Raw genomic sequence first — 23,153 nt, 5'->3', positions numbered from 1 at the left:
GCTGTGGGGGGACTTTGATCAACTCCTCCAGGCCACAAGGGCCCTTATAAAGGAGGGCAGGGGGCAAGGAAGGCGCGGTGCTGCGGCCTACGAGCGAGCCCGCAGCTTCCGACGCGATCTACTCACCCACGGGATGGGTCACGGGTTGCTGGGCAACCCGCCGGGGGCCCTGAACACCCCCGCCGATACGAGGCCCCCACCCCCCCAGCCCTCCGCATGACACCTCTTATTATTGCGACCCTGAATACCAGGGGCTGTAGGATGGCTCTCCGCAGGTCCCAGGTGCTCTCTTACCTTCGGGAGGGGAGGTACTCTGTAGTTTTCCTGCAGGAGACCCATACGGACCCGGCCGCCGAGGACAGGTGGCGGCTGGAGTGGGGGGACGGGGTATACTTTAGCCACTTCGCGACCTGGCAAGCTGGAGTGGCGACCCTTTTCTCCCCCGACCTACGGCCTGAGGTGCTAGGGGTCAACGAGGCCGTGCCGGGCCACCTGTTGCACCTTCGAGTCCGTATGGAAGGGCTTGTTGTTAATTTTGTTAATATTTATGCCCCGCAAATGAGCTCCAGGAGGCCACAATTTTATCAGCAGGTGTCCAACTTTCTCGGCACCCTGGATTCGCACGAGTGCCTGGTCCTGGGAGGGGACTTTAACACCACCCTCGAGGAACGGGACCGCTCAGGGGCCGAACCGAGTCCGGCCGCTGCGAATATTCTCCAAGGGATAGTTGACCATCACTCCCTAGTGGACGTCTGGCGTGATCATCACCCAGATGACACCTCCACGTTCACCTTTGTCCGGGTGGAGGCCCATCGGTCACACCACTCTCGTTTGGACAGTATTTATTTATCCCGTTTCCATCTTTCACAGGCCCACTCCTCCACCATTCGGCTGGCCCCATTCTCCGATCATCATTTAGTCACCGTAATGGTCTCCCTTCGCGCAGAGAGACCGGGGCCGGCCTATTGGCACTTTAATAACAGCCTGTTGGAGGACGAGAGCTTTGTGATGTCCTTCCGGGAGTTTTGGCTGGCCTGGCGAGAGCAGTGGCGTGCCTTTCCCTCGGTGCGGCGATGGTGGGATCTCGGGAAGGTGCGCGCCAAGCTCTTCTGCCGTGACTACACTCGGGGCACCAGCCGACGGCGAAATGCGGCGATCGAGCAGTTGGAACGGGAGGTCTTAGAGATGGAGAGGCGCCTGGCCGCCGATCCCGAGGACCCGTCCCTCTGCGGAGCGTGCCGGGAGAAGCGGGAGGAGCTCCGGGCCCTTGAGGACCACCGAGCCCGAGGTGCCTTCGTTCGGTCCCGCATCCGCCTCCTTCGGGAGATGGACCGTGGCTCCCGCTTCTTCTATGCCCTGGAGAAAACGAGGGGGGCCAAGAAACACGTCACCTGCCTTCTTGCGGAAGACGGCACCCCCCTCACGGATCCGGAGGAGATGTGTGGGAGGGCCCGTGACTTCTACACAAGCCTTTTCTCCCCGGACCCGACCGATCCTGACGCTTGCGAGGTGCTCTGGGAGGAACTCCCCACGGTCAGCATGGGCGACCGAGACCGACTAGAGTTGCCTCTCACCCTGGCCGAGTTCTCGGAAGCCCTCCGCCGCATGCCCACCAATAAATCTCCGGGCATGGACGGGCTGACCGTGGAGTTTTACCGCGCGTTCTGGGACATTCTCGGCCCAGACCTAGTCACCGTCTGGGCTGAGTCCTTGCAGAGCGGGGTCCTCCCTCTGTCATGCAGGCGAGCGGTGCTCGCTTTGCTGCCGAAGAAGGGGGACCTCCGCGATCTACGAAACTGGCGTCCCGTCTCACTCCTTAGCACGGATTACAAAATCGTAGCGAAAGCAATCTCGCTGCGGCTAGGGTCCGTGATGGCGGACGTGGTCCACCCAGACCAGACCTATACTGTCCCGGGTCGCAGCATTTTCGACAACCTCTTTCTAGTCCGAGACCTTTTGGAACTCGGGCGGAGAGATGGTCTATCGTTCGCCCTCCTGTCTCTTGATCAGGAGAAGGCGTTCGATAGAGTAGACCATGGGTACCTCCTGGGCACTCTGCAGGCGTTTGGATTTGGACCTCAGTTTGTGAGTTTTCTCCAGGTGCTGTATGCCTCCGCGGAGTGTTTGGTTAGGCTCAACTGGACCCTGACTGAACCGGTCAGCTTCGGGCGAGGAGTGCGGCAGGGGTGCCCCCTCTCGGGCCAGTTGTACGCTCTGGCGATCGAGCCTTTCCTCTGTCTCCTCCGCAGGAGGATGACAGGGTTGGTGCTGCGGGAGCCGGAGCTGCGGCTGGTCCTGTCGGCGTACGCCGATGACGTACTCCTCGTGGTCCAGGACCCGGGCGACTTGGCGCGAGTGGAGGCATGCCAAGCCATCTATTCGGCAGCCTCCTCCGCCCGAGTCAACTGGGTCAAGAGCTCTGGCTTGGCGGTGGGGAACTGGCGGCAGGTAAGCTCCCTCCCATCCGCACTTCAGACCATCCGGTGGAGTGCGGGTCCACTGCTCTATCTCGGCGTTTACCTTTCCGCCACGCATCCTTCCCCGCCGGAGAACTGGCAAAATTTAGAGGGCGGGGTGATAGAGCGGATCCGGAGATGGACGAGGCTCCTCCGATGTCTCTCCCTCCGAGGGAGAGCACTGGTGCTTAACCAACTAGTCCTGTCCACGCTCTGGTACCGGCTCAACACCCTGGCCCCGGCCCCGGGTTTCCTGACCCACCTCCGGAGATTAATTCTAGAGTTCTTCTGGTCAGGACTGCACTGGGCCCCTGTTGGAGTTCTTCATCTACCCCTGAAGGAAGGAGGGCAGGGCCTGAAGTGTCTGTACACTCAGGTCCGCGTTTTCCGCCTCCAGGCCCTGCAGAGGCTCTTTTATAGTGCAAGTAGTTCGGCGTGGAGCATACTGGCGCATGCCTTCCTGCGCCGTTTTCAAGGGCTTCGCTACGACCGGCAGCTCTTTTACCTTTCTCCGAGGGGTTTTCCGCGAGACCTCTCCGGGCTGCCGGTCTTCTACCAGGACCTCCTCCGGACCTGGAAACTGTTTCTAACGACCAGGTCCATGGCGGCCACCGTGGGAGCAGATCTCCTCACGGAGCCCCTGCTACACAACCCCCAGCTCTGTGTGCAGGTGGCGGAGTCCCGCTCGGTGCACCAGAGGTTGGTCCTGGCAGAAGTCACGAGGGTCGGAGACCTCCTGGACTATGACCGGAGAGACTGGTTGGATCCCCTGACGCTCGCTCGGCGCATGGGGCTCTCCAGCCTCCGTACCCCCCGGCGCGTACTTCAGGAGGTGAAGGCCGCCTTGACCCCCGCTGCTCGGGCTTACGTTAGCCGAGCCTTGTGCGAGGGCACACCCCGCCCATCCCTTACCCCAGGCCCGCCGGACCTTTCCATCGGGCCCCTACCCCGTAGATCCCAGCAAACCCCTCACCCTTTCACTGCAAGCCGGCTGCACGAACTGCAGCCGGTTAGCTTTCACATTGCACCACGGAAATACTTATATACACTTACACTTCACACCCTTCACGCCCACACCCTGGTGTCCCGCCCCGATACAAAGTGGCGGGATCTCCTGCCACCTTTGGAGGGTGAGCAACCTCGGTGGGCCAGCCTGTATTCCACCTTGGTCCCAAGGCCCGTCGGGGACATCAGTTGGCGGCTCCTTCACGGAGCTGTGAGCACGGGCGTGTTTCTGACACGGTTTACCCCAATTCCGGATACTTGTCCTTTTTGTAATGTGAGGGAAACCCTGGCGCACGTGTATTTAGAGTGTGCCAGATTGCAGCCCCTTTTCCGGCTCCTCACAAATCTTCTGTTACGCTTTTGGCTTCATTTCTCCCCTCACCTTTTTATCTATACACTTCCCATCCGTGGCCCCACAAAGTCGCGGGATCTTCTGGTCAACCTCCTCCTAGCTTTGGCTAAAACAGCCATTTATAAAACCAGAGAGAGGAGGTTGGCCCATGAAACGTCCTGTGATTGTGAGGCCATTTTCCGATCCTCAGTACATTCACGTATCCGGGCGGAGTTCCTCTGGGCAGCGTCCACCGACTCCCTTGACGCCTTCGAGGAGCGGTGGGCGCTGTCTGGGGTTCTCTGCTCGGTGACCCCGTCCGGTTCCCTCCGTCTGACCCTTTGATTGAGGGGAAGAGCGAGAGACGCCAGCCCCAGCCGTTGCTGCTGTGGATACCATCCTTTCTGTCATCTAGGAGGGGTCCTATAATACGTGGGTGTCTACCCCCCCCACCCCTAAACCGCCCACCCCGCAGCCGTGCCCATCTTACCGGGCACTCTCAGGAGAGGGAGGATCGGTGACACTGGGCGCGGCACTGGGTAACTCGAGGGGGTGGAAGACCACGAGTGTCGAGGAAGCCCCCCCGCTCTAGGCCACCAGGTAACTCAGGAGGGTGGAAGACCACGAGTGTCGAGGAAGCCCCCCCGCTCTGGGCCCAGGCTAGCCTGAACACTTCTCCCTCCTGAAAGCTGCTGTGTTATACCTTCTGATTGCGTTGTTTTGTTGCATAGTTGTTTTGTTTTCTTTGGTAATTCTGTAAGCGTTACCAATAAACTTTCTCTCTGTTTCAAAAAAAAAAAACCTTCCCTGTTATCTTACCCAGGGAAAAGGGACCTACTTAACCTGGGGCTAATATATCTGTCTTCTATCACTCTCCTGTAGCCATCTGGCCTGACCCTGTCACACAGGATATTATAATAGGAAGTGTTAGGCAAACTTAACTCTAGGCAGAGCTACCAACCCTACTTATAGTACATACATGGACTATCCTACTTCTGATATTTAACATAGTGTTTTATTAAAACTGACTAGAATCAAGGTCTGATGAATGAAACACAATTCTTTGCAGGTCTTAAGTGAGACAGAATGTTTTGCCAGACATGTTCAGTTGTGTAACTCAACAAGAAACTTCCATGACTTTATCAGTTAAGAAAAAAGTTGAAAAGCACAGTTAATACATAAATCACAGCAGAGTGATAATGTTCCTGAATCTTAATGTGCAAAACCTAGGATTTTTCCAGCCTTGTGTTGCCTAAATGTGAGTGCCTGCTACTAGGCTACTTCTTTGTGCTAACAATGCAAAGAAATTTAGTATGGGACCAGCAATGATGTTATTATTATTAATTATTTAGGTATTATTTAGTATTTATACAGCTTAGTAAAGATACATGATGTTACACAAAGGTAAAATATACAGAACAAATAACAATGTCCCGATACTAAAGAGTTTGTAGCATATTGTCATCATGATTCACTACAACACAGAAAAAACAGAGCACAGTATTGGCTTTATAGCAGGAATGCTCTATGGAACAAGTGAATTTTTGGGGGTAAGTTAATGAGTAGGAGGGTCTTCGTGATCTCTAGTTGGGAGTCTACTGCAAGCATAAGGGAAGGCACAAAAGAATGCACAAGACTGAGAGATTAGAAGAGAGAAAATTTGGGCAAAGCATGGGAGAGGTAGGGAAAAGTGTAGCAGCCTATAAGATACCTACACTTAGAGATGGGGTATTGTGCCTCATCCTCAAAATGAAAATGAATTTTATGTTGCCAATCTTGCAATTATATCATACGGCTTGTGATATCTGAATTTTTTCTTAAATCCCCAGCTCTTGTGATTATGTGAGAATCTCAGGTTTCATTTTAAAATTTATTTTCTAGTCCTTCTGGTTGCCCAGCAAGGCTTGTCAACTGTATTGTAAAGGCTCCAAGATCAGACAGCAAATAAACCGAACCCCACTGATGATAATTTTAAGCCAGTTTCATGATTTTGGGGGCCTCAGTCATTTTTCAGTGTTTGACTTGGCAGCACTTTGAGTAGCTTGAAGTGGATACAAAAGACACTCTGATGAAGCAGTCAGCGAGGTAAGGCAAAACCTCCTGGAAGGAGAGACAGAGCATGGAGGGGAGAAGTGATTAACAGTTTCAAAGGCAGAAGAGAGATCAAGAGACTGAAGTTCGAAAAGAAATCATTACTCTTGAACAGAATGCCATTATTAGGAACTTCAGGGCAAGCGATTTCAGCAAAGCACAGATTGTAAAAGCCAGAAATGGGAAATGTCAAAGTGAATATTGGAGAAGATAAAATCAGGGAAGCATGAATAAACCAAGCTCCCTTTCTATTATGTGGGTGTGGCTAAGGAAGCAAGGGACACTTTTCACAGTAAGGACCCTCCTCACTTTCACATGATACACACGTTTCTATTTTGTTAGTCCCACTTTCCCATTAAATGGCAGGAGAGAAGGGCCGGTTTTTGTGATACAATATTCTATGATTCTATGAAAACAACTCCCGTCCTGTCTCAGGGGCTGAGTAGGATCTTGTAACTTCATTTTAGCAGCTGAAACATGGTGAAAGCATGGCAGAAGTGGTACTGCTGCACCATGATGGGGACAGGGTAAAGTGAGACTCAATAGGGGCTGCTCCTCCCCTTCCCCAGCACCCTCTCTAGACCCAGGACTATGTAGAGACCATCCTCTGGGTGCACTGGAACCCATGCAATCCTCCCTCCCCCATTTCCACTTTCCATTCAGTTATGTGGCCTTTGGGAAAGAAACTGCAGGGAGGGTTAGCCAGAGACTCTCACTGGCACAGAAGCTGCAAAAAGAAGTTCAAGGCAGGACCAAGAAATACTGATATCAGGCTGGTTTTTTTTTTTTTTTTTGCAGTTATCACTTTCATTTTCCCCTGTGCTGATTGGCTGTTTGTTCCAAACCCCCCGCCCCCCCATCTCCTTCCCCACACCATCTCTAGCCCCTTCCCTTTGTTTGTCTTTTCATCTAACTAATCTTCTCCTAACTTGACCCCCAATGAAAGGGCAAACAAAACCAAAAAAAAAATCATACTACTATATTTGCCAACATTGTATTGTTCATTCTGCTTATATATTCTATCCCCTACCCCAATCCTTCATGTGTCTTGTCTAATTACATTGTAAACTGTTTAGGGCAGGGACTGTATCTTATTTTATATATGTACAGCACCTAGCACAATGGGATCCTATTCTCAGTTAGCCCCTTGGCACCACCATAATAAACATGATACATTATTATGGTGATTATGTTGCATTACTACCTCTCTCCACAGACTTACATTCATAATTTTCTAACAAGGATGAACAATATTGCAATTAGGGCTGGTTAGAAAATGGGGGGTTATTTTCCCATGTAAAATTTCAACTTTTCATTGAAAAATCAAACATTTTGCAGTTGAAAATTGCCAAAAACCCAAGAAAATTTTGATCTGTCTTCTTTTGGGGGTTTTTTGGTCAGACGTTTTTGAGAAGACCAGACACCTTCCACAATTTTTTTTCATTTTGTCAAAAATCCATTTCTCCATCAACAAAAGTTCCATTTTTCTACCAGCCGCAATTGCAATGGTTGACCTCAAAACACAAAATGCATATTTTAATTATAGGTTGGTGAGCTATGTTAGCTAAAACAAGAACACCCTCTTCATAACTTATGCCTCAAATTCTAACCAAACCTAAACTGTAGCTCTTTTGTAAAGGCACAGTTAACTTTTCTCTCGTTTTTATGTTCCTGCATCTTTGTGCTTCTGGACTTCGCAACACCATAAGCCTGATACTGTGGTCTTTTTTTCTTCTTTTTTTTTTTTTTTTTTTTTTGTCAGAAGCAAGTAATACTGGATATTTCACAACTAACCTCTACTCTTATGAGATCTGAAAGAACCATTTTACAGACCAAAGAGGTTTGGGCTGCTAGGATCAACTTCAAACAATCAACCAAACTTTTGGGTATTTATCCACTTCTTCTTGACAGTCATTTACTCATTCATTTTAGTTTCTGTTTAGCTACAAGAAAAAAGGCAATTTGTGATACAATCTGTTGCAATATGTTCAACAAAAGGAGAATTTTAAAATCCACAATAAGTTTTCTTTTTCTGATGATCTTTTAACTTGACACCTTGCATACCTGAGAAATTAATGACAGTGTTTGGGGGTCACACACTAGTATTTTGAGACTTCTGTACCTCAGATCATGAATCAAGCCTTGGCACACTCTAATGAGAGATCAATAATGTTTTTGAAGAGAGAGCCTGTAGTATTTTATAAATAATGAGAGGTTAGTGTTAGGTGCAGGCGACAAAGAACAAATCAGATTTCTACCTGAGGAGTTTTTAAAGTCAAGTTCCAAACATGATAAATGTGGCATGATGGAAACAACTACAAACACTAATATGCTGTGTAGGGTAAAGTGTCAGAAATCAGAAGCCTGTGCACTTATTTATTCCTGTTTAATATTTACAACAGTAATTTCATCATCCTATTTCCTGCTGTTACAGTGGCGGGAAATGGGGGAGTTTGTTGATAATTCTGTCGCATTTATAGATAGCAACAGAAAATATCAATTTGTTTTCTGTCTTTTTCAGTGAATATATCAATTGCTTCTTTTAATGTATTTATAATTCATTGAAAGATTTCATGCTGCAAAGCACTTATGTATTTTCAGCAGGCTGATTGGATGCACTTGTTAATTACTCTCTTGTTTAAGAAGGGAGCATAGTCTATAACTAAACCACAGCCTGGCAGTCATGGAGATGGGTTTTATTCCTGACCCTGCCTTTCTGACCCTGGGCAAGTCACTTATTTAACCTGCCTGTGAATGAGTTTACCCATCTGTAATATGGATTCAAAGTGTTACCACAATGCAGGGGGAGATGTCCCTTTTGAGGGGGAAATTCCACAGCAAGAGAGGGGCACCAAGATTCCAAGGCCGCCCAACTTTCCATGCAGGAGGCTAAAGACCAGGGGTTACGGCAGATTTAAACAGGAGAAGGAGCTCTCACTGCCTCAGTTAAGGAGGAGGGGGAACTGTGATGGAGTATGGCTCAGCAGAGGCCGGGGGAGTGTGTGGAGCTCCACTCTGCTTTGACCATGACTTTAACTCCTGCTAAAGAATACCTGAACTGTTGTCAGATGTTCCATCCAGGCCAACACTGAGAGGGACTACCCCAACAGGGGAACAGGTGAAGATCCCTCTACTGGAGGAAATTACAGCAGCATCTGCTTGTTTCCCTTGACATGGCCCCACTGAGGCAATACTTACTTACTGCCAGGTCCAGGAGGTGGCGGCAGCTTGGGCCAAGGGACATGGAAGTGGGTGTGAGCCTCCAAAGGTGACCCAGAATGTTTGGTTTCAGAACTTCCTCGTTAGTATTCCCCATAGCCACCCTTCCAATACATCAGCCTTACCTCTCTTAGAATTTGATCTCAGCCAGGGCGAACACTGTTGCAGCATTCACACTTCACAGATACAAATGGAAGGAATTGCCTGGGAAAGAGGCATGCTCTTTCTACTATCTGTCATTTTACACTGTAAATGCTGGATCCTGCAAAGGGCTGGGTACCCCTGCAGGAAAGCCCAGCACCCTCTGTTGCCATTGAAGTCAAGTCTTTGGAGAATCGAGCCCTTAATAGAGGTCCTTTTACACACAAAAGAACACCGGGAAAGAAATAGATGCCTCATAGCAACTCCCATAGTTGCCTTCCCCCACACAGGAATCAAAATGCAGCATCACGATTCCATTGGCCACAGAGCAGGGATCTACTGCTGGCTCCTCCTATTAATGTTATTTATTATTTACATACTGCTAATAGGGTGCTAGGTACAATGAGAACATTGTACCCACTTCAGTGAGATATTGTTTACGCCAAAAATAAGTTGGGGGGAGAAGAAAGTATTTTACTAGTGACATGATGAGAGTTTCTGAATTGCCTCAGGGATTTGGATATTCAGTTCCTACTGTGATTAACTAGTCTCAAAGTATAGGGCACTGGAGGAGTCAGGAGACATGGGTTCTATTCCTGATTCTCCTTTTACCAAAACAAAGGAAGTACATGAAAGGTGCAGATCTAAGCAAAGTAAGTTACAGTTCTAAGAATACAAGAATTCTTGAGTTAAGGGAAGGCCCATCAGGTAGAAATTCTTCCTGATGCAGCTTACCGAAGTTTATGTTCAACTTCCAACTGTGTTTCATATGCTCATTAAGTTACTTCAATTACAGAGTGACTGTGAGGGTGTGTTAATTGGCGAAGAGCCATATACTGTCCTCAGTCTACACAATGAGCAATACTAATTTTGCTTGGAGTGTCTGGTCATATCTTGGCATGTACATCTATGTTCATTCCCCATTTTACTCCACTACTCATGAAAGCTACTAGACTGGCAGCACTGGCGACTGAAGAAGTCCCATATCTAACTAGGACTCGACCTTGCAAGGTGTTGTGTGCTCTGGGTCCTGAGCCAGCATGCTTAAAGTTAGGCACCTTTTAAAGTGCTTTGCTGGATCTGGGCCCGAATGCTCAGCATCATGCAGGATTGAGCCCCTAATCTGTCATTCCTACAGAAACTTCTCCACTCTCTTCCCCCAAACTACTCAATTTCTGGGCCCTGCTAAAGGACACTCTGCCAATTAATTGTATTTGGCATTGTTCTGGAACATTGAGACTAAAATTGTTACAAAATTTTGTCTGCAAGAAACAAATAATTATCAGGCACAAGAGCAAATAAACAGCCTAGGAATGAGCAGCAAAACTTGCGGCTGGTCTTCACTACGGGAAGATCGATGCTGCTGCAATCAATGCATCAGGGATCAATTTAGTGTGTCTAGTGAAGACCCACTAAATCAACAGCAGAATGCTTGCCGCTCGACCCAGGTACTCCAGCTCTCTGAGAAGAGTAAGGGAAGTCAACCAGAGAGTGTCTCCTGTAAGCACAGTGCAGTGAAGACACCAGGGTAAGTCAACCTAAGCTACGTCGACTCCAGTTATGTTATTCACATACTTAACTTAGGTTAAGTAACTTAACTTAGGTTACTTAAGTTAAGTAACTTAGGTTGACTTACCCCTGTAGTGAAGCCTTGGGTGTTGAATGTGCTGGCTAAGTATAGGTCCTGGTTTTAAAATGTTTCACATAGAAAATATTTTTAATATACAAAGTTCTTTTAAAAAGGGTGATTAATGAAATAAGATCAAAATTCCTGCACAAACTCCTCAAGTGATATACACACACATATCTGATCATGGAGAGTGGGACAACTTGACTTCACAACGGTAAGGAATTAGCAGCTGAAGACAAATGAGGGGGGAGAACATGGTAAACCCACAACTGTTTAAAAAGTGTAAATACAAGGAAAGTAGTGAAAATATGCAGAATTTAGTGTGATATGTGGAAGTATACACTGAAGTTCTGAAGCATTAAGAAAAGGAAAATTTAGGCTGAATAACAGAAAAAAATGTCCTGTGAGATGTTTACGTAGTGTTGCTCGGAAAATTTTGCCCCATTATGTGAGCTAACTTCTATAATTATTTTCTTTAACATTTAAATTGTACTTATTTTTTGTTACTTTACAGTTCAAATAGTGATAGAAAAAATTATGAAAGATACTTGAGAAGCTACAAATATTTTAGATTACATCTAACCACATACTCCCAGCTATTGTAAATTTTTGGATACAGTTTGGTGCTCTGACAGGAAATCCACTTTATATATCATCAATATTGCCATTTTATTAATGTTCTTGTTATGTGAAAAATCAATATGAGGGCAGATGTAGTATATGTATGTATCTTAAACAGCTGGCTGCCTTAGTGGAGGGTAATGTAGGTCTTTATTGAGATTGTGCTTCTATAATAAAGATTGAGAAGTATTGTTGTTCTTTCAAAGGCTGTCTTTGAAATAAAATAATTATTCACATTTTTAATGGGGAATGAGTAACACAGTGTGTTAGGCAGCCACTATCACATGGGGATCTCTTCATTAATGCCTCAGTTCCAATGAACATATTCTTTTGAAATGTTTTAATGGATTGGGCCAAATTCTGAAGTTCAGATTCCGTCTTTACTTCAGCAAAATCTTCCATTGAGGTTAATGCCTGAATAAGGCACTTATTAGGATTCAAGAACTGGTCTATTACTTAAGAGGCTATTCCAGATTCAGGTATATAGAGGAATGTGCAATTTGTCCAGAAAGGTATTATCCTGGAATTGATGGAATCCATTTAATCCCGTCTTGCATAACCCTGTTTAGGAAAACACACTCAAGGCTATGAAGGAATGATTCTGGATTTTAAATAAACAAAAGCAGCATAAACAAGACATAAATTGGAAATCCTTATAGTTATTAAATCTTTTTGCGGAATACACTGCATTATATTATTCATTTCATCAGCTTGGAGAGCCCCCAGGACAGAATAACAACTATCAGAACGGGCAGGGAGGAAATTAAATAAAGTGGTGTGTCATTTTTGGGGTAGTGGGCAATAAAATTCTAAGGGGAGGAGGACTGAAATTCCATTACTCCATGGTACAGAAATGTTGTTTTGATCAACACAGCCCTGGGTATTTTGTGTCCTCAATATGATTCAAATCTGAAAGACCAGATTATTCTCACTCTCCAGTTCAGATCCTCTGCTTGTGTAAATGAGCTTAGCTCCTTTTAAACCCTTTGGAAGGCATTAAGTAAATATGTTTCATAGTTATACCCTAGAACCCCACCACACACACCCCCCCAAAAGCCCTAATTAGACCAGAGACTTGTTTTGTTTCTTGTTACAAGCTGCTCTGTTTGAGTGGGACTTTTGCAGATGACAGCTTTGCAAATTTTGTGTAGAGTGCAGATTTGCTGAGAACCATATAAATACTTCTGGAGTAGTCAAGGTGGAAGGTGCTGCTTAGTTTCATGAGGCAAAGAGAAAGCTGTAACTACTGTTCTACTAGCCACCATCATTTGTCAGTGGAAACAAGGTCTTGTAAATATATAATAATACAGTTCTTTTCCACCTCTGACTCTCTCTCTCTACTTTTCTCTGCAAGTAGGCCACTCATAAGTAGACCTGTGGGAAAAGAGAGTAGCAGAAGTTTCAGCTATAATTCTTCGGTACTATTGTGTTTTTATGAGGTGACATGGTTCTCTTTTGCCTTGATTTCCAGGGCAAATGCTCCACTGATGAAATTATAATATTTTAGAAATCACCGCTTACAGACAGTGCAAACCTCCCAAACTTAAATACTGTTCACATATCTAAACAGTGCATCTCAAAACCACTTGGTGCACTCTTCTGGCTACCATCTACTTCTATCAAATGTATATAGCCTTATTTCAACAGTGGGGCGGGAGGAATAAAAATTAAGACAAATCCTTTCTAATTACTGTTACAGCAAAGCAGTATATAATTATAGGCCTTTATCACTTAAAGCTACCAAATTAAGATTTGAGATACTTTAATATTTAGGAGGAATGCACAAGGCATCTATGTTGAAACATGATATTTATTAGGCATGTAGAGGAATTAATAGACAGTAACTATTATACTCAGAGATGCTAAAAATATATCTGCTTTGAACAGGTGACCGGCCACTAATTTTACATAGACATTTTGGTTGGATGTTTATCTTTTGAGTTAATTACCAGAAAAAGACTAATATGGGGTGTCAGCAGAACATTAAGAAAAAAGATGAGTTGGAAAACCCAGACTAGAGAAATCCACTGCAAGTCCCAGGCCTGTTTAATTTTTTAATCACTCTCTCATGCACATTTATTCTATTAATCATACACATAATGTATTCATGCCACAATGCACCCGTGAAACTGTCGGATGCTATGAGTTTTGTATTTTTGCTCTTAGCTGTGGAAAAGGTGGGCTCTGTTTACATGTAAAATGCATGCAATAATTAAGGAGGTAAGCGGCTCTGATTTGGGTGGTGTGGATCACCATGAGTAAACCAGGTAGCCTTGAAGAGGTATAAAAATATATGGGTGGGATATGTTGTATAAAAGGCTCTAACTGTACAGAAAATTTTATACATTCCCTGCTCTTTAAGTGCCAGATCCAAAGGCCATTGAAGTGAGTGGGAAAGCTTCAGCTGCCTTTAAATGAGGCCCTATCATCAAAGAAAGATACTGGGGACTTGCAGCATCATTAACATTTTAGCAGTGTTCTTGCTGGACCCCATTCCAACTCTCCATTTGGAGTTCAGTCAGGCTCAATGTGATTTCATAGATTCCAAGGGCAGAAGGGACCACTGATTCTGACCTCCTGTATAACACAGGCCATAGAACTTCCAAATAATAATTCCTAGAGCAGATCTTTTAGAAAAACATCCACTCTTGATTAAAAAATTGTCAGTGATGGAGAATCCACCATGAGCCTTGGTAAATTGTTCCAATGGTTAATTACACTCACTGTTAAAAATGTGCACCTTATTTCCAGTCTGAATTTGTCTAGCTTCAACTTCCAGCCATTAAATCATGTTATACCTTTGTCTGCTACACTGAAGATTACATGGCTCTTAATATAGCTATTGCACATGGAACAGAATAATAGGCCCCGGGGCCTTTAACAATCAGTAACTAACAATATATTTGCTCCTATTCCTATGTTTTTGCCAGATGGTGACATAGATTAGAGAAGTTTGGATGGACAATCAGTCCTCTAGTGCTTCACTTCTTGCTCAGCAAAGCACATTAAAAATTGGGGCCCACATGCACCAATGAAGAAAAATGACAGGACAAGTCATTTTTAAACTTAAAACTCATTAGCCTTTGGGTGACTTTTGACTTTGGTGATTTCACAAATGTTTTCTCAAAGATTTTCCTCAAATGTGCTTATGCCACACTGTTTTTGTAGACCGCCTTTTGATGCTTTTGCTTTCACATTTTAAAGCCGCATGTTAAGATATTGTAGCTTATTCTTGCAATTTCTCAGAACTGTTATTTCTCTGCAGTGTTATGAGAATCATGACAAGAGCAGTGGGGGGCATTTGGAAAAAGGGTTTTAAACAATTCAGTCAGCACGTTATTTTGTCACACATGATGTCAGGTTAATGCAGTCATTTCTCTTTAGTGTTTTTTTTTTAAAACCTTCCCAACAAAAGATGGAGATAACAGACATTTTCATCCATACACAAATACACACTCCCTTTGGCTACTTTAACCTTTTCTAACTTATTAGGATTCCAGAGAAAGAACAACAAGAACATTTATGGCTTGAATACAAAAGGTTTCAGCTAGACTTCAAATAAAGGCTCTAAATTAGAGAGCAGACTGCATAGCAAAGAAATGCTTGCTGTCTGCAAATGGAGACCCATCTGAGATAGTTATTGCTTTCATTAGGAATTCTCAGATTCCGACCTCATTGTAACATGCCTGATCTCCCAAAGGAAAGGGGCGGGCAGAAAGGGGGAAAGCTGCAGAGCAATTTGAAAAAAAAAAAAAAAAAGATTAAAGGTAATTAAAGTATGAAGTATGGAAAGAATTTCCTTTAATTGTTATGCCTCAGATTTTTACATTTATTAACCTTGTCAGCTAAGTAAACCAAAATAAATGTATTTTTCTTTCAAACAGGCTTTTTCCCCCTCAAATATTGTAATGAGGTAATGCAGATTCATTTTAATGGTTAGTTGATTATTGCTCCTGTGCAATCTCTCATGGCAACTAAATCTGTTAACTGTGCTATAAAGAGTTGTTTAACTGTAAACTTAAGGTTGTATAAAGTTACCACATTTTCTGGACACCATGCACGGCCAGCATACTGTTTTGATTCTCACAGACGCACTCTCTCAGCACAGATACATCTTCAGGAACCAATTGCAGAGACTGAGATGGAGATTACAGTCATGCTAGATTCATAGATAATGAGGCCAGAAGGGACCATTCTGAGCATCTGATCCCCTGCATAATAAAGGCCATAGGATCCCTGAATTGCTTACTGTTTGAACTAAAGCAGATCTTTTAGAAAACATCCAAGCTTGATTTACCCTTGGTAATTTGTTAATACCATTACTCCTTGACTCTATAGACTGTGGAGGTCCTTGGCTGCTCTTACAATTTGCTGCCACTTCAGTGAAGGGCATATTTTTCCTACTGATGGTAATTTACATTAAGACCTTCCAGCTCTTGCTCAGTCATTCTCCAACTTCTTCTGTTGGCCACAAGGTCAGATACCACAAAGATGTCCTTCCAAGAGACGCACACTTGGTCTGTCTTCCATCATCCTGCCCACTGAAGTTGTTGGGATTTCACTACATTTACCATATTTGGTTCTCCATAGACCTCCTGCAGTTCCCTATTAGATCTTCTTACCCTACTGGCCCAAAAATTTGTCTACGCACTATTTTTGGTAAGTCGTTTCAATGGTTAATTATCCTCACTGTTAAAAACTTGGAAAGCATTGTGCTTGTCCTGGGGCAGGGTAGCACTGCTACATGTGCCAGGGCCCAACAGTCAGAGAAGTGACCTGGTAGCTATCATATTATTTGACAGATCTTTTCCCAAAGCCTGACACACATGCTAATTGAGTACAGAGCTTAAGCGGTAAATTTCAACTTTTACTGAACAGGTCCTTAATTGAAATTAACATTGTAGTTATATTTCTGAATTTTACATCACTTCATTTATTTTTAAGAGGAATTTCTTTTTCCAATTTTACATAACTGAAATTTCCAGAACAGGGAATGTGTTGACTTATATAAATAGGAAGATGCTATTCATAACAATAGGCATTTTAAAACTTTTTCTTAATATCTGTAATTTAAAAACACTGGATGAGCCAGGTAGTTGAACACACTAAAATGGATATGTGGCAAGTGTTTTACTATACTTTGAAAAATGAGATTTTCTGAACTGAATGTACTTCGGTACATTAGCAGAGAAGAGGACAATTTTCTTCTTCACATTATGATATTCCTTTAAAATTATTATTATTATTTTAATATGTATTGTGTAGGGCAGGGGATCATTTTTATCATAATAGAGGTATATTTGACTAACTAGCTACATCCTTTATGAAAATTAAACAAGAAATATTAATTAGAAATAAATGTTAAAAATAAAATGTGCTTTACACAATGTGTTAACTAAGTTACGAAAGGGTTAATTATTTCATTGTATGCACATGTAATAAAACTGGAATCTATGTGACTTTTTGTGTTCCTACTGACCAACAGTGCCTGGGAAAGTAAAAGATTAAACATTTGTTTCAAATAATGTTCTAGCTTGTACTTTTGTCATTAACAGAATGGTTTAAAAGAGCAGTTTGAAATTTGCTAGTAAGAACTGTGTTCGTTTGTTAACGGATTTGACTATTGTTTGATGTTTTGATCTCTGTCACTCCCTGGGAACTTTCTCTTTATTTAACAAGAGCCAACAATTCTGTCAGGGAAATCCAAGTAGGCCCTTTCTGATTATTCAATATTCAACAAAAACTGATCTATCATTCTTCTTTTCAACTTGAGTTAGATATGAACTGATCATAGAGATGTGAACAAGAGCTCAATATGCCATTATAATAAAATACTAATACTTAGCTCTTATGCAGTGCCTTACATTTCAGGCCCACAAAGCATTTTGGAAATGTTAATTAAGCCTCACAACCCTCTTACAAGTTTGTGAGGACAGTGAATTATTTCCATTATTTTCAATTTTTTGCATTTTTTTAGTTTCTGTGTCTATGTACGAATTTCTTCCACAATGTTGGAGAATTTCCTTTATAGGAGAAGAGGGGGCTGTTCCTTAATAGATGATGAACATTTATGGTGGATATGTTTTGTTTCCAGATATTTTGGACCTGAAAACTTTAGATTCAGGTTTCCTTCAAGGCCATTGGGAGCTGGAAATAGTCACATTGTCCTGTTTCTTGCTAGCTTACTTATTGCCTGGCCATTATGAAATGTCAAATAAAAAGAAAAAAAAAGCTAAAATTTTCACAAAAAAACAAAATCATTGCATTTTCATATTAAGAAATGAAGTAAATAATTAGGTTGATGCACATTCTTATAGGTTACAAAAATATATGCACAAATGCCAATGAAATTGAAAGGCTACCCAAAAATGTATACATTCCCCCAATCCCAGAAATTTAATTTCTTAGCCTCTTAAGGCATCACTTACCATGTGTTGCATACAATAATCACATATGTATACAAACAAATAGAAAAAGCAGCAAGTTTAATTTCCCTCGACTGTAAAAGATACATGAAAAAGTATTATATTTCAAAGAATTTTAATTTAATCTAAATAATAGGAGAGAAAAGAGAGATCTTCCATATTTTAATTGAAAAATCACCAGCTGGAGAACACTGAGACAGTGAAACAATCAGGAAAGCATTGAGATATAAATTGGAGAATGAAACAAAACAGAAAATTTCAAATGGCCTCACTAGTAGACTACTAATGTAAATACAGCAATCCAAAAAAACCGTATATAGTGATTAAAGAAAAGAATAATTACTACTGTACTGTTCCTTTGCTTTGAGGATTGGCTCTCATCTATGAGAAGCCTAGCTAAACAACCCATCAAAATATGCTGTACTAATCTAGAAAATACACTGGTAACACAGACACCTTCTAATATAGAATAAACTGCCAACGTATGAATAGCGTGAGGCAGGGGGAGGGACAGGGGAGCATTGTGAATCGCTTCTGTAGGTTTCTATCTGCACTTTAAAAATTCACCTCCTCTCTAAGGGCCTTATCTAAAGCCCTTTAAAGTCAAAGGAAAGATTCCCACTGACTTTATTGGGTTTTGTTCCAGGACCTAAATTCCATGCAATTCCATCTTCAGTGCTGTAAAGAATGAGGTATGTACTGTTCTTCATCCCACGATGTGGAGCCCACCCTGTTTTGGATGTAGCTGAAGTGAGGAGGTCCTGAGTTTTATGACATGGGAGATCTACCAACAATAGATGGAAAGCTTCACTGTCATGAACAAGGATCACTATACATTTTTCAGTATTTGGTGTTCCTATGGGGACACTGATCAGATATACTAATGATGTCAGTTATATTTACAGGCTGAGATTTTCACCTGGGTCTAAGGGAAGTAGGTGTTCATCTACCCCTGAATTTCAACAAGAATGTAGCTTCTATCTCCCTTAGGTTTCTTTGAAAATCCCAGACAAAATGTACTTGTGTGTGATTAGTTGGCTCTAAAATTAGAGTTTTTTTGTTTTGTTTTGTCTTTGCCTACTGATTTCTTGTTTAAATCTTTATATTGAGCTAAATTCTTCACCTGGTGTAAATCAGTGCATTTCCATTGACTTCACTGATCTCCATAGCTCCACTGGACAGTGCAAAGGATTTGGCCCTGTATGGGTAAATTATTGTTTTACACAGCACCTTGCACAAGCCAGTGCTCTTTTAAATTATGAACAAACATGCAACATGGTGAGAAATGGCAATCTGTGTTATAATAATATGAAGACTTATTACTGACCATTTTAATGTGGATACATTTGAGAATATATATTTTCCTATAAGGTCCATAACCCCGTGAGTCTATCTGTAAACACCTCTAATTACCAGACATGTTTGATATTGACAATTTTAGCAAGGACAGAGCATATGGAAGCACTTTTATGTTACTAATTATTATAAGTAATAGTATAGTGTGGTTTGTGTAACTTGTGATAGAATACAAAACCCATGGTCCCTGTTCTAAGGAGCTGAGATAAAAACAAACACAGAGAAAGAATTAGTGCAAATTCTGGAGATTATGTATATGTTTGTACAGTTAGAAGGCATCATGGAAGAGAGATGTCATAAGGAAGGATTTAGGGAGGGAGGAAACTATTTAGCCCACCAGAAGCTACAAAACTGCTCCAAGTCTTGGCATTCCTTTGTCCATAATTATTTTCCTGAGTCTGTGTTTTCAAGTTTATTTCAAAAAGTTTTGCACAACATACTTGTCTGATGGAAGTAATGTTTTTAATACTACATGTACTGCAATTACTTTGTAATGACAATATCCTTTAAATGATGAAAAATACCATGCAAAGATACAGTAATTACTGGGGTAATTACAGTTTAAACGTGAGACCTGTTAGATCAAAGGAGAACTCAACCAAAACCATAAAACATTGCCTATCTTCAAGTTGAAAACCATCAGCTACATGATTTTCACCAAAAACCATAAACCTGCCCCTAGTCACTTGAAACTTGATTACATTTGCTTTAGAGTTAGTACAAATTCACTGAAGACATTGGGAACTTTTTTGCTAGTTTGAATTTTTGGATGCTAACAAAATCTGAGACCAAGAAAATTTGCCTGATTATTTAAAAAGGTTTGTAAAGCTGTAGTGATGATGATCTGTTTTAGAAGAGAGAGACACAATTATCCTATGATGAAAGGTAATTATCATTTTAGTTACATAATTATTTTATGGTTATATGACCACTGGAGAATCAAGTTGTTGTGTTTTCCTTTCTGCATGTGAGACAAACACCAGTAATAAACTCCATTTTTTCTGCCATCCATAGCATGAAACAGTTTGAAATAAAAGTTGTACTTGCAAAAATGTCTGAAATTCTAACTCCCCTTCTAATCTATAGTAAAACACATAATAAAAATGGGCCAAATTCATCCCTGATGTAAGTCCACTGACTACAGTGTGGTTACATCAGGGAAAAAAATGAAGGAAATGTAGCCCTTGTAAAAATCCACTGGGCCAAAGGAACAAAGACATGTTAACTATGTTTTCACTAGTCCACCCCATTATCTGATCTACAGTTTCAGTAATATAAGACACATAATTATTTTTTATTGTTCAGATAATTCTCCTATCTTGCTATATACCCCAGAGTGGAGAAGAGAGGAGGCAGCTGTCAACCCATGAGCAAACACTCTATGGAGTAGATTTAAAAAATGGCCCACAACACAGCTTCTGATTTTCACATACACATCTTCCAGATGAAAAACTCCATTTATCAGCAGGCCAATCAGGAAGTTGGATGGCTAACTGATTTGCACACACAAACACCTGCGTGCACACACACAAAACATGTAACACTTCCAGAAAGGAATTCAGAAGCTTTGACTTTATATAGTTTTGAAATTATAAAGTTAAATAAATGAGCGTGCTGCATACAAAAATGAGAAGTAAATAATGTTCATGCTGTGTAACATATTAGGAGTTCCAGGACCAAAACCAGTAATGATGCTATTATATGAATGTGCTGCTATAACATATTCTACTTCCTGGGATGAGTAAAAAACAAGTAAAGGGCACTTCCAAAACTGGCTCCTCTGGATGTCTAATATTAAAGCTCATCATATTCCACTTTTCCAGAAATGGGAAGAGAGAGATGAACAGAAAATGCTGTATGGCTTATCCACAGCATTAGAGCCAATGTTATTACCATATCATACATTTACATTCAGTTACATTCACTGAATGTAAATGTAAAAAATACTGTTTTATTGTCTATAGATTGCTGGATTATAAAATAGAAAAATTTGTCAGTAATTCCACACATTACAATTATACAGCACACACACTGATTAATACTGAGTGATGCCTTTTTGAGAGATAGTGAATCAGAGGTGCATATTTTCATCTTGAGCTTAATCGTCTACTTGTTCTGAGATTAGTGTGCATCTATTCATAATTTCACTTGTTCTCCTTTTCTCTCATTCTCTCTCTCACTTTTCTCTTTATATAGAAATATGTCACATCCATAAATATGTAAATACAACATGTAAATACAGCATACATATATATATATTATCATTTAAGACAAATACTGTAGTAAAAACATCTGTACATATAAAGTGCTCAGAAGACCAATTCAGCAACACAATCATCCTTGCAGACTCACAGTATCACATTCTGTAGAGGGCACCCTTGTTTCAGCTAGAGCATATTACCTTTTCCCTCTTTCTTTGTAAGTAACTTTGACTACATTATGTCACATCTGAAATTGTCAGATACATACAATAGTAAAAGACTTTCTCTGATGGTAATATTACAATGCATGGTATAGACCTGTGAAACAGAACAAAGTGTAGCTACAGAGAGTACACTTTTCTTTTCAAATAGTATCAATGATTTTTACCTTAACAACTGATCATGAATTAATTTGCTGCTAAGAAGGACATACTCACACTAAAGATATTGTCTGTCTGCTATTATTTTTATTCCATTTTCGTCTTTATTGTTCCTTTGAGGGATTCTCTCTTCCCAATATTCAAAGAGACAGGAAGAATGTTCTATGTTAAATTAAAGGAAGGTTTTAAGCTAACATTGCTGTAGCTGCACATTTCCTCCTTATTTCTCTATAAACCATAACATTAAAAGTTCCCAGAATTCAGATTTATGCAACAATGAGCCCTGATAACTGCTAGGATAAAAGCTATTGTCTACACGCGCCAACACCAATACCACATCCAATGAAATTCCCTTTTGAAATCATACTGTTTCTATGCAATCACCTTGTTGCCCAAATACTTCATACTCAATATACTGGATTTTACTGACATAGCTGCTCTTTTTCAACATTGCTGCTTATAGAACTCTCTCTTTTCCTCAACACCATCATTTCTGGGATTTTTTCAATAATTTTGATTAATGTAAAGTTTACATCATTACCATCTGACAGCTGTTGGGTGGCCTTTGTGAAATGAGTTGGTGGTCTCAGGCCATTTCCTATGAGACAGATGTTCACATCATAAAAACAAATCACCACCACAGTTGTCATTAAGGTCTCAATCCAGCAAAGCACTTAAACCCATATTCAGCTTCGGAGTTAGCATATGCTTAAAGTTAACCATATGTTAAGTGATCCGCTGGATTGGGGCCTAAATTAGCAGAGGCCAAAGAATAGCAAATGGACATGGAGAATGATCTTCTATAGATGATCCTTTCAAAAAGGCATTATTCCCAGAAGTCCTCCAATTCAAGGCTATGCCACTTCCCCAGTGGCTGGTAGGGGAACTGGTGCCCATCAGGACTCTGGGTTCCAGCCCAGGGATCCTTGAACCAACCATGAATGTTTGCACCATCCCAAACCTTGTTGCCATTCCCTAAACTGCTCCTATTCCACCTCTATCAGGCTTCTTTCTCCACCACTTCTCTGGGTGAACCCTTACTTCAAGGCCTTCATCCCAGGGTTTCTATTCTTCCCTGGGTTTCCTTCTTTCCCTTCCTAAGCCCAGAATGTGACTGCACGCTTCCACACTACAGCTTCCTTATGCCCTCACTTCCTGACTTATACCTATGCTGCCTGGTCCTGCCCAGCTGGGCTCCATCTTCTATCATTGCTTCCTATCAAGCCTTACTTAGCCCCTTCTGAGTCATATTAACCTTTTCCAGGCTGGTGTGGGGTAGAGTGATGAGATAGCAAGT

This window comes from Eretmochelys imbricata, chromosome 9 (assembly GCF_965152235.1).
Source record: "Eretmochelys imbricata isolate rEreImb1 chromosome 9, rEreImb1.hap1, whole genome shotgun sequence".
Classification (NCBI taxonomy): Eukaryota; Metazoa; Chordata; order Testudines; family Cheloniidae; genus Eretmochelys; species Eretmochelys imbricata.
Note: the sequence above shows the minus strand (reverse complement) of the source record.